We start from the raw sequence: 15,000 nt of genomic DNA, 5'->3' as shown, positions 1-15,000 counted from the left end.
GATGATTATGGAGCTGCATTTAAAAAAATAAAAGGTGTTATTTCCACTGAGGCGTGACCCTCTTCAGTCAGCTGACAAAGGTTATAATCGTGTGTTGCAGTGGAAACCTGCGTGTTTTCACAACTAATGTAATGAAAAGTGCACCAGGAAGGTAAATCTATAATATCTAATAGATGACCGATGCTATTTGCATAATAATTTTTCTTTAAAATGTCACTTTGCAGGGGTTTTCTCAGGAGGACTGCTTCATTCACTCTCTCTGTCTCTCTCTCCGTGCCTCTTGGCTTTCATCCATTCATATTTCCCTTCATGCTTTATCCTTATTACTGTAACCAACACACACCCATTAAGACTTCAGCTGGGATTACTGTATTCACTGAGGTTATGCTGCTAATTGACCCTGAATTCATTCTCTTGAGCAATGATGAATCATATTGTGTTGTTATTAATGCAGAGAAGCATAAAAATTTAAATTCACAGAGTACAGCGAAGCTCCTGAAACACTGAAAGAACTTAACACATCCATCAAAATAAAAGCATACAAAGACATAATAATAATAATAATAATAAGGGTAATAATGGGTTACACAACACAAACTGTAGCAAATATGTAGCACTCACACATAAACACATGGTAAACACCAATAAGTATAAGAATATGTGCTCTTTTACAATTTGTGTTTATTACCGTCTGTATGGAAGTTAAAGATTAAAATTAAATAAATCCACTAATTTTTATTTTTTATTTATTTTTCTGTGGAAATCATGCAATATTTTTTTTAAAATGCATGAAACATTTTTTTCAAGAGTATACTGAAAATGTGTTACTTGCCAGTAAATTTAGAAACATTAAATTTTTATTTTTTATTTTTAAATACATATATTATCCAGGCAGTAAACTTCCAAATACAGTTAACTTATGCTCTGTTTTCTATTAACTGAGCCAGAATAATAATAATAATGAGCCAGAGCTGAAAGTCATGAGACAGAGAACAACCAGGTCTCCACTAACGTTTCCTCACCAGTCTCATTGCTTCAGAGTGAGGCAGAGCAGGAGGAAGAATAAAAACTGGACTGAACCAATGCTTACACTTTGTGTGAGGCACAAGAAGGCAGCAAAACAAGCAACAACAAAAAATCCAGAGGCAAGCAAGCCAGCGAGTCTAAATCCACGTATCAGACAGCAGGAACTAATGGATGCAGTAATAACAGACTGGGACCATATTTAAAGAATATGTTGGAGCTGAATTATCAGCATTAGTGCTGGATAGTTTGGTTAGAAATTCAAAATGAACAGCCGACTCATTAGAATGTCTTTTAGTACAACTGAACACTGAACAAGACACTTTAGAGCAGTAGTTCTCAACCTTTTTGAGTCGCGACCCCCAATTTAACATGCATGTTGTCCGCAACCCCCGCTCACTGAACACAATCTCACACACACAGTTCAGATCACCCAAAAGACACAAATGACCAAAAAAAGACACAAATTGACCAAAAAAGACACAAAATGACCAATAAAAGACACAAATGACCAAAAAAAGACACAAAATTAACAAAAATTGACAAAAAAAGGCACAAATTGACCACAAAATTACCAAAAAAGACACAAAATTACCCAAAAAGACACAAAATGACAAAAAAGACACAAAATAACAAAAAAAGACACAAATTGACTACAAAATGATTAAAAAAAAGACACAAAATGACTATAAAAAGACACAAATTGACCAAAAAAAGGAAACAAAATTACCAAAAAAAGACACAAAATTACCAAAAAAGACACAAAATGACCAAAAAGACTAAAACACATGAACACTTTAACACAGTGGAGACAGAGCTGACTTCCAAAATGATTTGGCGACCCCCAGAAATCATCTCGCGACCCCAACTGGGGTCCCGACCCCAAGGTTGAGAACAGCTGCTTTAGACGACCAAAATGTTACAATTAACTTTCAGGAGATGAAATGTGAAAGGGTCAGAGTATTAAGATGAAATGGTAATTAAGATTAAGATTTAGATTCCCTTATTAGGCCCACAAAGGGGAAATTCAACCTCTGCATTTAACCCATCCTTTTTACACGCCAGTGAACGCACCATGACTATGAATCAGAAGTAGCATCACCCTGCTCTGGCATCTGGTTTACTCTAAATGGGACCATAATTTACAAAATTAACATCATGTTTTATTGAAGAAGATTTGAAAAAGGTAACTACAGGTCCAGGTAACTACAGCTTCACTTCTTAGACTCAGAGCTTTCTGTTTGGTTGGACCCATGGTGAAGTGGGACAGCGTGGGCTGGTTGTGAGTCAGGAAGTGATTTGGGAATGTGAACAGGTGAGCAGGTGGATGTGGGAGCAGGCTTCCCCTACATCTACATCTACATCTACATCTACATCTACATCTACATCTTTTCTCCCATACAGACTCAATGGTGTCCTTGTTTTCATCGTGGTAATCTATCGATGCCTTCAATTGCAAAGAAATAGCCAAAATAAAAGCCTGCATTATTATCACTTCCTTTTAAAATTCTTCTGGACTCTGAAGAGCCCGCACTCAATTAGAAACCTGCCTTAATAAAGCTGCACACATTCAGGAAGAATCTTACCAGAAGTTCAAAGAGTGGCATTTCAAAATAAAGGCATGATGGCACAAAAGACACAACTATAACAATAAAACATGCTCATGATCACATGTTTTATTCCTTCAGAATAAATGATGTGGATGTTCAAAACAACAACTTTCTCCATTAAAGACCAATTTGACAGACCAGCTGCAGCTCTTCTAGTTCCTCTGGATTTAGATGAAACCACGAGAAAAGAAAAACAACAGAGACACGATACAGCACTTTGTGTGCTCTCTTCTTGGTTTGTGCTCATTTATCATCTTGTTTTCCCTTTTAGAATGTAAGACTACAATCAGTGATGTTATTAGAGAAAATAAAATGCACTTTATTGACCCTTATGTGGAAGTGTTCTCTGGGCATTAGTCCAACAAACAATCATTTTATTTGAAGTAAAGTTACTTCACTTTTTACAAAAGCCAGTGTAACTAAGCCACTTCCCCTATTACACACGTCCACATAACCACTTTATTTTGGCTTTTATGTGCAGTTGTTTTAACTTTTCAATTTATCTTTTTCATTATGCATTACAAGTAACATTTTAGCTCTAACTTTAAAGAAATAGAAAAAAACGGCCCCTTTTGGTGCCTAAATATAACAAAAGTGGAATTGAAATGTAGGAAGACAAGCAGCCAACGACTGGATGTGCAAGACAAATGAATTAAAGACTCAGTTGATAGTTTTACTGATTTTTTGGATTTTATTTTCTTCTTATCCGAATGAAACAAACTCTAAAGTCAGTAATGGGTAACAACACTGGTCCAAGTATTTCTGGATTTTGAATACTTACCGATTATTTTTAAAGTAGATTCGGGGCCAAAGAAAGTCATGCTGTTTTATCCACAGCTAGATAAAGACAACTGTGTTTTTATGTTTTGTTATTATTATTATTTTTAAGAAAAGTGACTGAACAAAGAGCAAACAAAAATACAAAAAATAATGAGAAAAGCTGTTTACATGTGTTGTTTCTCATTGGTTATTAACTTCATTCATTCATCAAATGTGTCTGTTAGTCCAACCAAACGCTGAACAAAACATTTTTACTGAACAAAACGTTCAAATAAACTGTCATTAAGTGGAAATACAGTGAAAGGGTCAAAGTTATGACGTTATATATAACTTTATTGACACGTTGCCGTGGATACGCATTGTTCTGCTTCTCTCCTGGTGACGGCTCGCCTTGTCAGTGACCTGTCAATCAAAGGTAGCCCCGCCCCAAATCATACGATTCTTTATCTTCTATTTTCTTCTAAATGGGGCCATTGTTTACACTATTAACATCAAATTGTCTTGAAGAATATTTTTACTAGTGATTGAGACCATAGTATTTCTGAGGTAATAAATCAAGTGAGAATTTTAAAATTTTGCATGGAAATGAATGGACAGATTGTTTAGCGCCCCCTGCTGGAGGTTTCGGTAGAATGCAGCTTGAGGCACTTCCTGGTTTGCCTCCCTGCTCAGACACGGAGACTACCGCCTGCTTGTGAGACATTCACACGTTTTATTTTGAAATTTTCCACAGGAAGTCCCCTCCTACATTCTCGCTAGTTTGACATAAATCTCGCGGAGCTCCAACAGTTCAGCTCTCCAGTCCGCTGCAGCTCGTTTCCTTCAGGAAAGTGATCATAGGAGTCTACGGAGACACCAAGAGACCCGGACAGGAAACTGGACTCAGGGAAACTTATCTCTCCTTTCTTCTTCTTCTGTTGTAAACCATCACCTGTACCTGGACCCGGTGATGGAGCTGATGGGCCGGCCGAGATGAGCAGCCAGGGGCGCACGAGGAGGTCTGGACGCGGAGGTGGGAAATTAAAAATTAATTTAGTTTATGTTTACTTTCTTTGTCTGTTTACTCTAACCCCATGCTGTCCTCTCTGCTGGCGGACACAACTTCATAATGGAGCCTGGCAGGAGTGGGTTCTTCTTCTTTTTCTCCCTCTTCTCCTTCTTCTTCTTCTCCTTCTTCTTCTTCTTCTTTTTCTTCTTCTTCTTCCTCTTCTTCTTCTCCAAATACTGTTTACTCTGGAAGAGAGTAGCCTCAACTTGTAGAAGTGTTTCAGCACGTTATTGCTCTTATCACTATGAGGAATTAGAGAAGTTAGATAAAATAAACCGTTTTCTCTTTAAACAAGCTTCTGCTCTGTGATTTTAATCTGTATTTAAAGCAAACCAACTCCACTGTGTCTTTATTTCATCATCTCTGTCCTCTTCATGCCATAATGATCCATAACTCATTACAAATACTTCATCCACCTGCATATTACTGCATAATGTATGTAGTTGTTATATTGTTTCACTGTTTCATTTATCTAAAACTTACTTAAATAATATACTGCTTTTTAGCTACTGATAATATTGACATTTAAATCTCAATATTATCATATTTTATTTTTTATCTTTTAAGCTATTTCACTTCACACTGTGCTGTATGTTATTGTGTATGTGAGAAATGGGCTAAACGTGACTTCATTGGATCATTGTGTTTGTTGATATATATATCATTTTGTAGATATATATTGATTTGCAGATATATTGTTGTTTACTATTAGATGAGGTGGTAAGAGAGAATATGATGCTATGAATATTGTATTGTGTGTTCTTTGGTGAATGAGAGGCATGGTGTCTAAACCACTTGAATATTAAATTATGAAGTTTGCAATATAATAACAATCTCCTCTCTTAGCTCTTTTAGTTTATGCTTATTGCATGAAGATCGACTGTTATTGATATTGGTTTATCTCTGATATTAAAAGGCGTGGGCTGTGTGATATGAAGTGCAGCTGCAGAAAGCTGATTTAAAGCTGATTGTTTGATTCTAAAGTGATTGCTGAATGAGCCTTTTTGCAATTATGGCCCAATAGGCCCTGTTTTATCTGATTCTAGAACAAACAAATTGTAATCTCACCAAACTAGATTTCCTTCCTTAAACTCTAAACGTCTTGTTATCACTGCGTAAAGACTGCGCTGGGTAATCTTCTCCAATCAGCAGACATTAGGCAATCTGTGCCGGTTATTCTGCTGCTACATTTGACTTCTGCACTGAAGAATTATTATAGTCTGATGCAGCTGCTACCAGAGTCCCTGTGATGTGCCTTCAGGGGCCCAGAGGACCCTGCAGTCATCATCAGCTGGCTTACAGTAGCCTATAGAGGCCACATTAAACATAAAGCACTGGTGGAGCCCTATAAGGGCCTAATGGGCTGCATGTGGTGGTCGCTGTAATAAGGAAAAGCTTATGACGTCCAGATCATGCAGTTATTATTATGTGACCATAAAACCAGTTACTCAATGGATTAATTAGTTGATCAGAAGAAATATAATGTAAAACTATTTTGATAATTACTTTGGTGCAGTGTTCTTTCTGCCATTGGTGCATCTGTATATCTGTAAAAGCAAGAAGCGTCTGTGTGTGTGTGTGTGTGTGTGTGTCTGTGTGTGTCTGTGTGTGTGTGTGTGTGTGTGTGTGTGTGTGTGTGTGTGTGTGTGTCTGTGTGTGTGTGTGTGTGTGTGTCTGGGGCATCGCTGACAGTTGTGGCTTGCACATGGCACGAAGGTGTGCATCCTCGACTTTGAAGATTTTTGAATTCATTTTTCAAAATATCATTATTTGCACTGTTTCCGATCGGAAGCCTTTCATGGGAGCTCCGCCCCTTTTAGTGGAGCTCCGCCCCTTTTAGTGTAGCTCCGCCCCTTTGTGTGATAGGCCTACACCTGGTCAGGAACACAACTCACTCTGGGTTTCCACCCTGACTCATCTCACCTGAAGTCTCTTTAGCCTCCCTATCTTTAGGAGTTTTAAAGTGGCTACGAGGTTCGATTTTCCAATAATTTTCTAATAGTTTCCAGCGAATATCAGTGTTCAGTGTGTATGTGCTGGATGGTGTGGTTCCTTATGGAAAGTAAGTGTTTTATGGAGTTGCAGACGTTGTTGTGGTCTGCATGTAATGTAAGAATACAAACTTCCTGCATTAGTGCTTGAAATACCGTCTGCTACTCCTGATCTTGGATCCAAACATATCTCATATGTTCAGATCGGATAATCAATCAAAAGATAGAACAGTAACCATGTGTGTTGTTGTCACAAATTGACTAAATGTGATTTCATTGGATCATTGTGTTTGTTGATGTTGCAGTTGTTTGACAAGAAAGAATATGAATCTATGAATATTGTGTTGGGTGTTCTTTGGTGAATGAGACTCATCTAAAGGCCACAAACCCAAAGTAAGGAGTGAAAACTAAACTTTTGACTGAGTGTCCAGGCAACCCACTAATTGATGTAGTCATTTTTTCTAATCATAAATAGTATTTACTGTTCGCCAATGCTTTTTAGTTTTAGACTGACCATCGAATAAAAGAAGCGCTTTGAACAGATCAGCTTGGACTGTGGGAAACAACCAGAGCATGACCAATATGATTTTTTGTCACCCGTTTCAGAGGGGAAAATATAAACATTACTGATTTGGCAGCTGATATAGGGACATTTTTATGTGGATTGTGCACTGATGCAAAGGTACTCTTTCAAATAACTTTATGAAAGAATGCCGAACATAAAACCAATTTTAGGAAAGAACTCTGAATGATTTAAAAAAAAACCCAGTTTATTTTAATTAATTATTTTAATTAATTATTTTAATTAAAACCATTTAAATAAAGAATAAATTACATTGAAAATAGTTAGCTGTATGACATCATTTGTAAATCACCCTATACGCATCATTTATTGCATTATATGTTCCGTAAAATCAGATTAATCATGAATGAAATCAGTGTTACTTGCAGCCTTATTAAAACAAGCCATAAAACTGTCACACACAAGCCTTTGTGTTATTCTGATGTGGTTTCAAGTGTTTTTTATCTTTTATTTATTTATGTGCTGGCGTCTCGACCTGCAGTTCTCCTCAGAGGAGTTCACGTCTCATCTCGGCCATTTGGAAATTGTCTTTTGCTTTAAAAGGGGAAAAGCTGATGTGATTAGAAAACTGTTCCACAAACAATGTATTCATCCCATCTGTCCATCCATCCTCCCATCCATCCATCCATTTAATCCATCCATCCATCCATCCATCCATCCATCCATCCATCCATTTAATCCATCCATCCATCCATCCATCCATCCGTCCATCCATCCATCCATTTAATCCATCCATCCATCCATCCATCCATCCATCCATCCATCCATCCTCCCATCCATCCATCCATCCATCCATCCATCCATCCATCCATCCATTTAATCCATCCATCCATCCATCCATCCATCCATCCATCCATCCATCCATCCATCCATCCATCCATTTAATCCATCCATCCATTTAATCCATCCATCCATCCATCCATCTATCCATCCATCCATCCATTTAATCCATCCATCCATCCATCCATCCATCCATCCATCCACCCATCCTATTTCATACAGTCTATGGTCCCATCCATCCATCCATCCATCCATCCATCCGTCCATCCATCCATCCATCCATCCATCCATCCATCCTATTTTACACAGTCTATGGTCCCATCCATCCATCCATCCATCCATCCATCCATCCATCCATCCATCCAGACTGCTCCGGACACCTGCAAAAAGGGCCCCAAGTTTGTGCTTCTGTGTTTTTGCACCAAACTGCTCTCTCTCTCTCTCTCTCTCACTCTCTCTCTCCCTCTCCCTCTCTCTCTCTCTCTCTCTGTCTCTCTCTCTCCCTCTCTCTGAGAGTAATATCCTAAGTTGCCTTGGGGCTCGGTGGTGTCCCAGACATCAGACCACTCTTTTGTAATGGTATGATGTCTGCAGATTAGATTTGGTCGGTGCACATACAGGGAACGTTTACAAAGGACAGGTATTGATTCACGACGTTGGTCCTCAAACATGAAAGTAGATGAAGTAGGCTAATGTCTTCTTTCCATTAACTTCCCTCTCGTGACACAAGCGCTACTATAAAAAAGCTCCCGCTTTCACTGGCTAAACTTTATTTCCAATCAATAAACAGACAAAGACAGGCTCTCTCTGCAGGACTGTGGATGGAGCTGTGCAGGTCATTGTTGAAAGAAAGTGATTGCTTTGACCTATGAACTTTTGTCCACTAATACACTGGACTGTCTTTTACTTCTAGAAGTTACCTCTCGCTCACTTTTTCAGAGGTCGCTTCTTATATTGATTATATGACACTTTCAAACTAAAGTTTTAGAGGTATATAAACAGAAGGGATGGGCGTTTGGAAGAAACCTGCCAACTCATTCATCGATTAATCACTGCATGCATACATGCGCAAAATAAAAGACATATATATATATGTTATATATATGTTTAATGTTTCAGCCCCGATGAGGCATGAGGTCAGTTTTCACAGTAATCTTCATATTTAACTGTGTATTGTGTTTGAATTAGTTTTATATAAAATTAAACTCAGTAATTCATGCTAGCAAGGTTTGATACAGAGCTAGATTTGCTGAAGTTAATCCTCTTGTATTTCTCTGTGTTTTATAATTGTTATTGCAACTTCCAGTTAGCAAACTGTAGCTTGATCCAACTGAATCCTCAGCTCATTGGCTGATTGACGTACGGCTGCAGAACTGAACAATCAGCATGTTTCAGTTCAGTGATACTGATACAGAGTCAGAGATAAAATTAAAATTAAAGAATACACAGATCGATTAACAATTCCACGTGATCCATTCTTAACCATTAGTCGATCATTGATGAATTATTCCCATCCCTAATAACCAGTAAAGGCTGTGGGCATATAGTATGCTGTTTCATATCAAAGAGGTTTTTCCCACCGGGTCCTTTAATGACACATCCTGCTGCTGTCTGAGGACTACTTCCTGTGTCTATGACACGTGTACTGCATGGTATAGGGATCAATGACATGCTCTCCAAGGCCTGCGTGTGTTATGCTGATTTAGTCATTGTTGTGTTCCTGGTAAAAACCGACAGCACAGGAACTCTATTACAATCAGTGTTGATTGCCACCATGTTGCCATTTGTTAAGAGTTGTGAGGTTGAGAAGGTTGATGGTGAAGCTGATTGGAGCTTGGTGCATGTAGACCAGCGAGCTACTGACTCAGCTTTAACATGGTTTATTTGAGACTAAGAACAAAACAAGGCCACCTGGTTTGGAGGAGTTGTTGGCTACATTACATTACTCCTTGCTATGCTATTAGCCCTGGTGTTGATGATGGGCTACATCACGCAGTGTGATCTCGTCCAGCTGCCACTGCAACAATCCTCCAACAGAAACGGCAGAAGAGGTCAAATTATGGCACATATTAACGTATCGCGGTGCGGCTGGTGGGCCCGGGACCTTAGGTTTAGGGCAAAACACTTCTGGTAAAGTGTTATAAAAGACAGTAGAAGTAGTAAAAGTAGTTACAAGGGTCACATGACTGCAGCAATTTACGTGAAAAACGTAGGTTTTGTTCAAAAACGTGATTCGTGTAATTTACGTAAAGAACGTAACTTAAGTTAAAAATGATCTACTGTTGTTTTCACACGGGACACGAATCCGGCTGTCCCGGGAGGAAGTCTGTTGCTTGTTTGACCGTCCACCATCCCAGCCTATATTGGATCTTTTTGACAGGAGGACAGGCTGGCCTGTGGTCAAGTCTTTGACATGGCTGCGAATGTTTTGTTTCCTCATTCAGGGTAAAAGGATGAGATGTGGTTTAGATATTATTTATATGTTTCAGTTTAGTACCATGCAGGTTTATGACCATCAGCAGCACTATGGAGCAGAGTTTAAACCTAAAAACATTTAGACCAAATCTGCAGTGCAACACAAATGCTCACACAGAGTCTCGTGTATTCAATGTGGAGAGAATCACTTTAACAACAAAGGTCATATAAATGCTGATAGGGAGGTTTGTGCTTCTCGTGGGAACTTCAAAGTTTGGTTCGGCTGTTAGAGAGAAGGAGGCTCACGTAGAGCAAGTCTTGCATATTTCATGTAATGTATATTTTCTTTTGTAGACTCCTCTATTTGATCTCTCCTCTTATTTATTCATTAGGGTGGGTAGGTGATTACACACTCTCTCTGCACACTATATCACACAAACACACACATGAACATACAGTCAATGCAAACACAGAGTCAGTAGCAGCTGCAGATGTTATTTATATATCTGCAGAGATAATCCCCCCGTTATTGTTATAGCATCCAGAGTGCTGGGGCAGGAACCAAATCTTTACATTTCCTCTCAGCTCTCTGAGGATAGAACACTGGACATAAACTGAGGAGTTTCCAAACTTCAGCCCTGAGTTAATGGAGAGGGCTTATTGTTTGACATTATTGCTGTCCTTTCTCAGAGAACATTTTTGTGTGTGTATTTTATCTGTAAAGGGTTCTATCAAGATTTTTTTCCGTTGTAAATCCCTCATTCCAAAAAAGTTGGGATGTTTTCTAAAACCTAAATAAACCTTTATCTTTATATCTTTATATATTCAGTGGAAAACTGTACAAAGACAATATATTTTATGTTCAAAGTGATCAACTATTATTAATATGAACTCTGCATTCTGAATTTGAAGCATTCTGTTTTCATTTTCACAGTGTCACAACTTCTTGGGTGTAAGGGCTGTAATGTAATGTAATGAAGAACTTTATTCCATCAGCACATTAAGTTCCTCTTTGACAATAACAGAGTGTTTCTGACGGAGCGTGGTGGAGGAGTGCTGTGTGTTTTTATGCATGTGTGTTGATAGAAGGTCCGCTCCATAAACACAATTGTTTATTTGATCAACACTGACCCACACTGGTGTGTGACGCATGCTGTGGTCACACACACACACACACACACACACACACACACACACACACACACACACACACACACATGCAGTAAATGCGGTAAATGGACTGCATTTATGTGGTGATTTCCAAGATTTAGTGACCACTCAAGTCACCTTAACACTACAGACAGCGCTCATTCACACACCCACACACACACACACACACACACACACACACACACACACACACACACACACACACACACACACATGCTCATAGCATTAGAGGCAGATTGCCCCTGCCTGGTTAAACACAGACATTTTATGTGTCAGCGAAAATCAGATTAATTAATCTCGGTCTGATGCTGATGTCATCAGTGTGAGACACTCTTGTGGCTAATTACTGCAGGAAATGACCGCAGGGCTGCAGATATGAGGCTGCTCGCCTCACACATGTTTCACATCACTCAGCTTCCTCTGCAGACGTCCAGCAGGAGACGTGAAGGACAGGCAGCTTTCAGGCAACACACACATGTCTGTACAGCAAAGGGTTAGCACCATCTTTTCATACTAACACACACACACACACACACACTTCTTTTCTTCTACTGTTTAAACTGTCTTTTATAACGCCTTACAAGGCATTTTTTGCCCTAAACCTTGTTCAGTAGTTTTGTATCTAGATTCACAGAAACTGCAACCTTTTTTACCTTTTTACACCCACGGACCGTACGCATATGTATAATAATGTGTGTCTATTTTTAGAAACGCTCCGCGGTATTGTGAGCCACAAAACTCTCATTTTGACAAGCGATCAATATGTGGTTAGAGTTGTATTCACAAACCGTCTATTCTGTCGTTTAGGTTCCAGATCTTGTTGCAGTAAGACTGAATATATAGAGCAAGTTGCCCATGTCGTTACTTTATATTCATGTATATAATTTACAAGTGTCAATTAGATGGTAATTTGCATGATAGATAAAAAGTTAGAAAATGTTGTAATTATGATCTGCTTTTGGTGATGAATCTTCCCAGGACAGCCAGGATCACTTCCACTGAATCACGAGACGGATTCTCTGTTTATTTTTCACTTTAGTCACGGACATTTGTGCTGCATTCACAGGGTGTCAGAACAATCAGAAAAATGAGTTACCGACCAGGAAAATGAAGGTGAACGCCCCTTCGAGTCGGAGCATTAACATAGTGAGAAAGAGCTGCTGGTTAGAAACCAGCCTCGATAAATCAACACTGGGATGCTCATGCAGTGTGTGTGTGTTCACTGATGACTATCGGGATTAATCTCGTCTTCATGCGTCTCTGTGAGTTTCTCTGACTGACGTTGAAATTGAAAACCATAAATCAGTCAGCATCATGCTTCACTCTGCCACTCCCTCTTTCTCTCTGTGACTCAGTGTTCCTGACCTGCATCTAAATCTCTTATCACCATCATGCTAATAATCTTTGTTTGGCTTTTATACACCGTGTCTGATACACTAGTCATTTAAACTCACTCTCTTTTGTTGTTCTGCTTTATGTCTTTCTTCCCTTCACTTCCATTGTATTTGACCTCACACTGTATATTTACCACCTCTGGCTGATCTCTTCCTCTACGCTCCCATTCTGATGCAGTGCTCGCTCTGAAACTGCCCCAGTCTGAATCACTGTATTTTCTTACTATCTTTCTTGAAGCGTAAAATTGAACTTCTCCCGCCTCCGCCCATCAGTGCATTGTATGTGTGTGTGTTAGTGTGTGTGTGTGTGTGTGTGTGTGTGTGTGTGTGTGTGTGTGTGTCTGTGTGTGTGTGTGTGTGTGTGTGTGTGTGTGATCAGCTCATCATTCTCCCTGAGTCCTCACCCACAACCTTGACTTTCATTTGCCCCCCCCCCCCCCCCCGTGGAAACTCCACAGTGGCGGGAAGCTGTGTTCAGGTGCAATTGGACAAATTAGTATTCTGTCAACACCGAGAGACGAATGATGTCTGATGAGCTTCATTAAAATAAAAAATGTGTGAAGAGAGAGGAGAATGATAAAACAGAAAAAGAGAATATATGGGTAGTGAGGAAAGTGCTGCAGAGACTATATGGAATTACTCCATATCACATATATCTATATAGGTCTTTTTTTCTTTCTTTATATATAAAGTCTGCCCTTACTAGGGTTTGTCATATTTAGTTATTTTGTAATGTTTATTATTTTTTTATTTAAATGTGCACTTTATGGAGCTTTGATCTTTTTAAAAAAGGTTCTCCTGTTGTTATACAGCATTTATGTTATAATTTACACACAGTGTTATTACTATACTCCAAGAATCGCCACCTTATCGTGGTGGAGGGGTTTGTGTGCTCCAGTGATCCTGGAAGCTGTGTTGTCGGGAGCAGTAGCTCCTGGTAGGGTTTCCCATGGCAAAGTGGTCCCAGGGGAGGGGCCAGACTAAGAGCGATTCAAAAGACCCCTATGAAGCGGACCATGAGAGATCAGCGCACCCCGCCTGGCACGGGTACACCGGGGCCCCCTCCTGGAGCCAGACCCGGGAGGGGAGCAAGCAGGCGAGCATCTGGTGGCCGGGCTTTTGTCCATGGGGCCCCGGCCGGGCTCAGCCCGAAGAAGCTACATGGATCCGCCGACCTGTGGGCCCACCCCCCGCAGAGTAGGGCATAGGGGTCGGGTGCAGTGGGAGTCGGGCGGCAAGCAAAGGCGGGTACCTGGGCGTGCTGACCCCTGACCCCCGGCTACTCCAAGTCTACTCCAGGGTGCTGGAAAGGAGGCTCCGGCCGATTGTGGAACCTCGGATTCAGGAGGAACAATGCGGCTTCCGTCCTGGCCGTGGAACAATGGACCAGCTCTTTACCCTTTAGACTTCTGGAGGGGTCATGGGGAGTTTGCCCATCCAGTAGTATGCAAAACATGTGTTTTGTGGACTTGGAGAAGGCCTACGACCGTGTCCCTCGGGGAGTCTTGTGGAGGTACTGCGGGAATATGGGGCACCGGGCTCGTTGCAACGAGCTATCCGGTCCCCTATATAACCAAAGTGAGAGGTGTCCGCATACTCGGCACGTCAAACACGTTCCCAGTGGGTGTTGGCCTCCGCCAGGGTTGCCCCTTGTCTCCGATTCTGTTTGTGGTTTTCATGGATCTCAAGGCGCAGCCGGGGGGAGGAAGGGATTCGGTTTGGTGACCTAAGAATTGCATCTCTGCTTTTTGCAGATGATGTGGTTCTTTTGGCTTCATCAAGCCGAGACCTCCAGCACTCGTTGGGGCGGTTTGCAGCCGAGTGCGAAGTGGTTGGGATGAGAGTCAGCAGCTCCAAGTCTGAGGCCATGGTTCTCTGCTGGAAAAAGGTGGACTGCCCCCTCTGGGTGGAGAGAGGTACTGCCCCCTCTGGGTGGAGAGAGGTACTGCCCCCTCTGGGTGGAGACAGGTACTGCCCCCTCTGGGTGGAGAGAGGTACTGCCCCCTCTGGGTGGAGAGAGGTACTGCCCCCTCTGGGTGGAGAGAGGTACTGCCCCCTCTGGGTGGAGACAGGTACTGCCCCCTCTGGGTGGAGAGAGGTACTGCCCCCTCTGGGTGGAGACAGGTACTGCCCCCTCTGGGTGGAGAGAGGTACTGCCCCCTCTGGGTGGAGACAGGTACTGCCCCCTCTGGGTGGAGACAGGTAC

General features: G+C 40.9%; 1 protein-coding gene across 1 annotated transcript in view; it reads left to right on the top strand.

Annotated features, from left to right (window-relative positions):
- The first annotated feature begins 4,271 nt into the window (after positions 1-4,271).
- Positions 4,272-15,000, top strand: part of gcgrb (glucagon receptor b) — an 88,986-nt gene continuing 78,257 nt past the window's right edge. The window contains exon 1 of the mRNA XM_059343815.1: positions 4,272-4,425. The gene's annotated coding sequence lies outside the window, so the exon portion shown is untranslated. The remainder of the gene's footprint in view (positions 4,426-15,000) is intronic.

This window comes from Centropristis striata, chromosome 1 (genome assembly GCF_030273125.1).
Source record: "Centropristis striata isolate RG_2023a ecotype Rhode Island chromosome 1, C.striata_1.0, whole genome shotgun sequence".
NCBI lineage: Eukaryota > Metazoa > Chordata > Actinopteri > Perciformes > Serranidae > Centropristis > Centropristis striata.
Note: the sequence above shows the minus strand (reverse complement) of the source record. Positions and strands in the feature narration are given on the sequence as shown.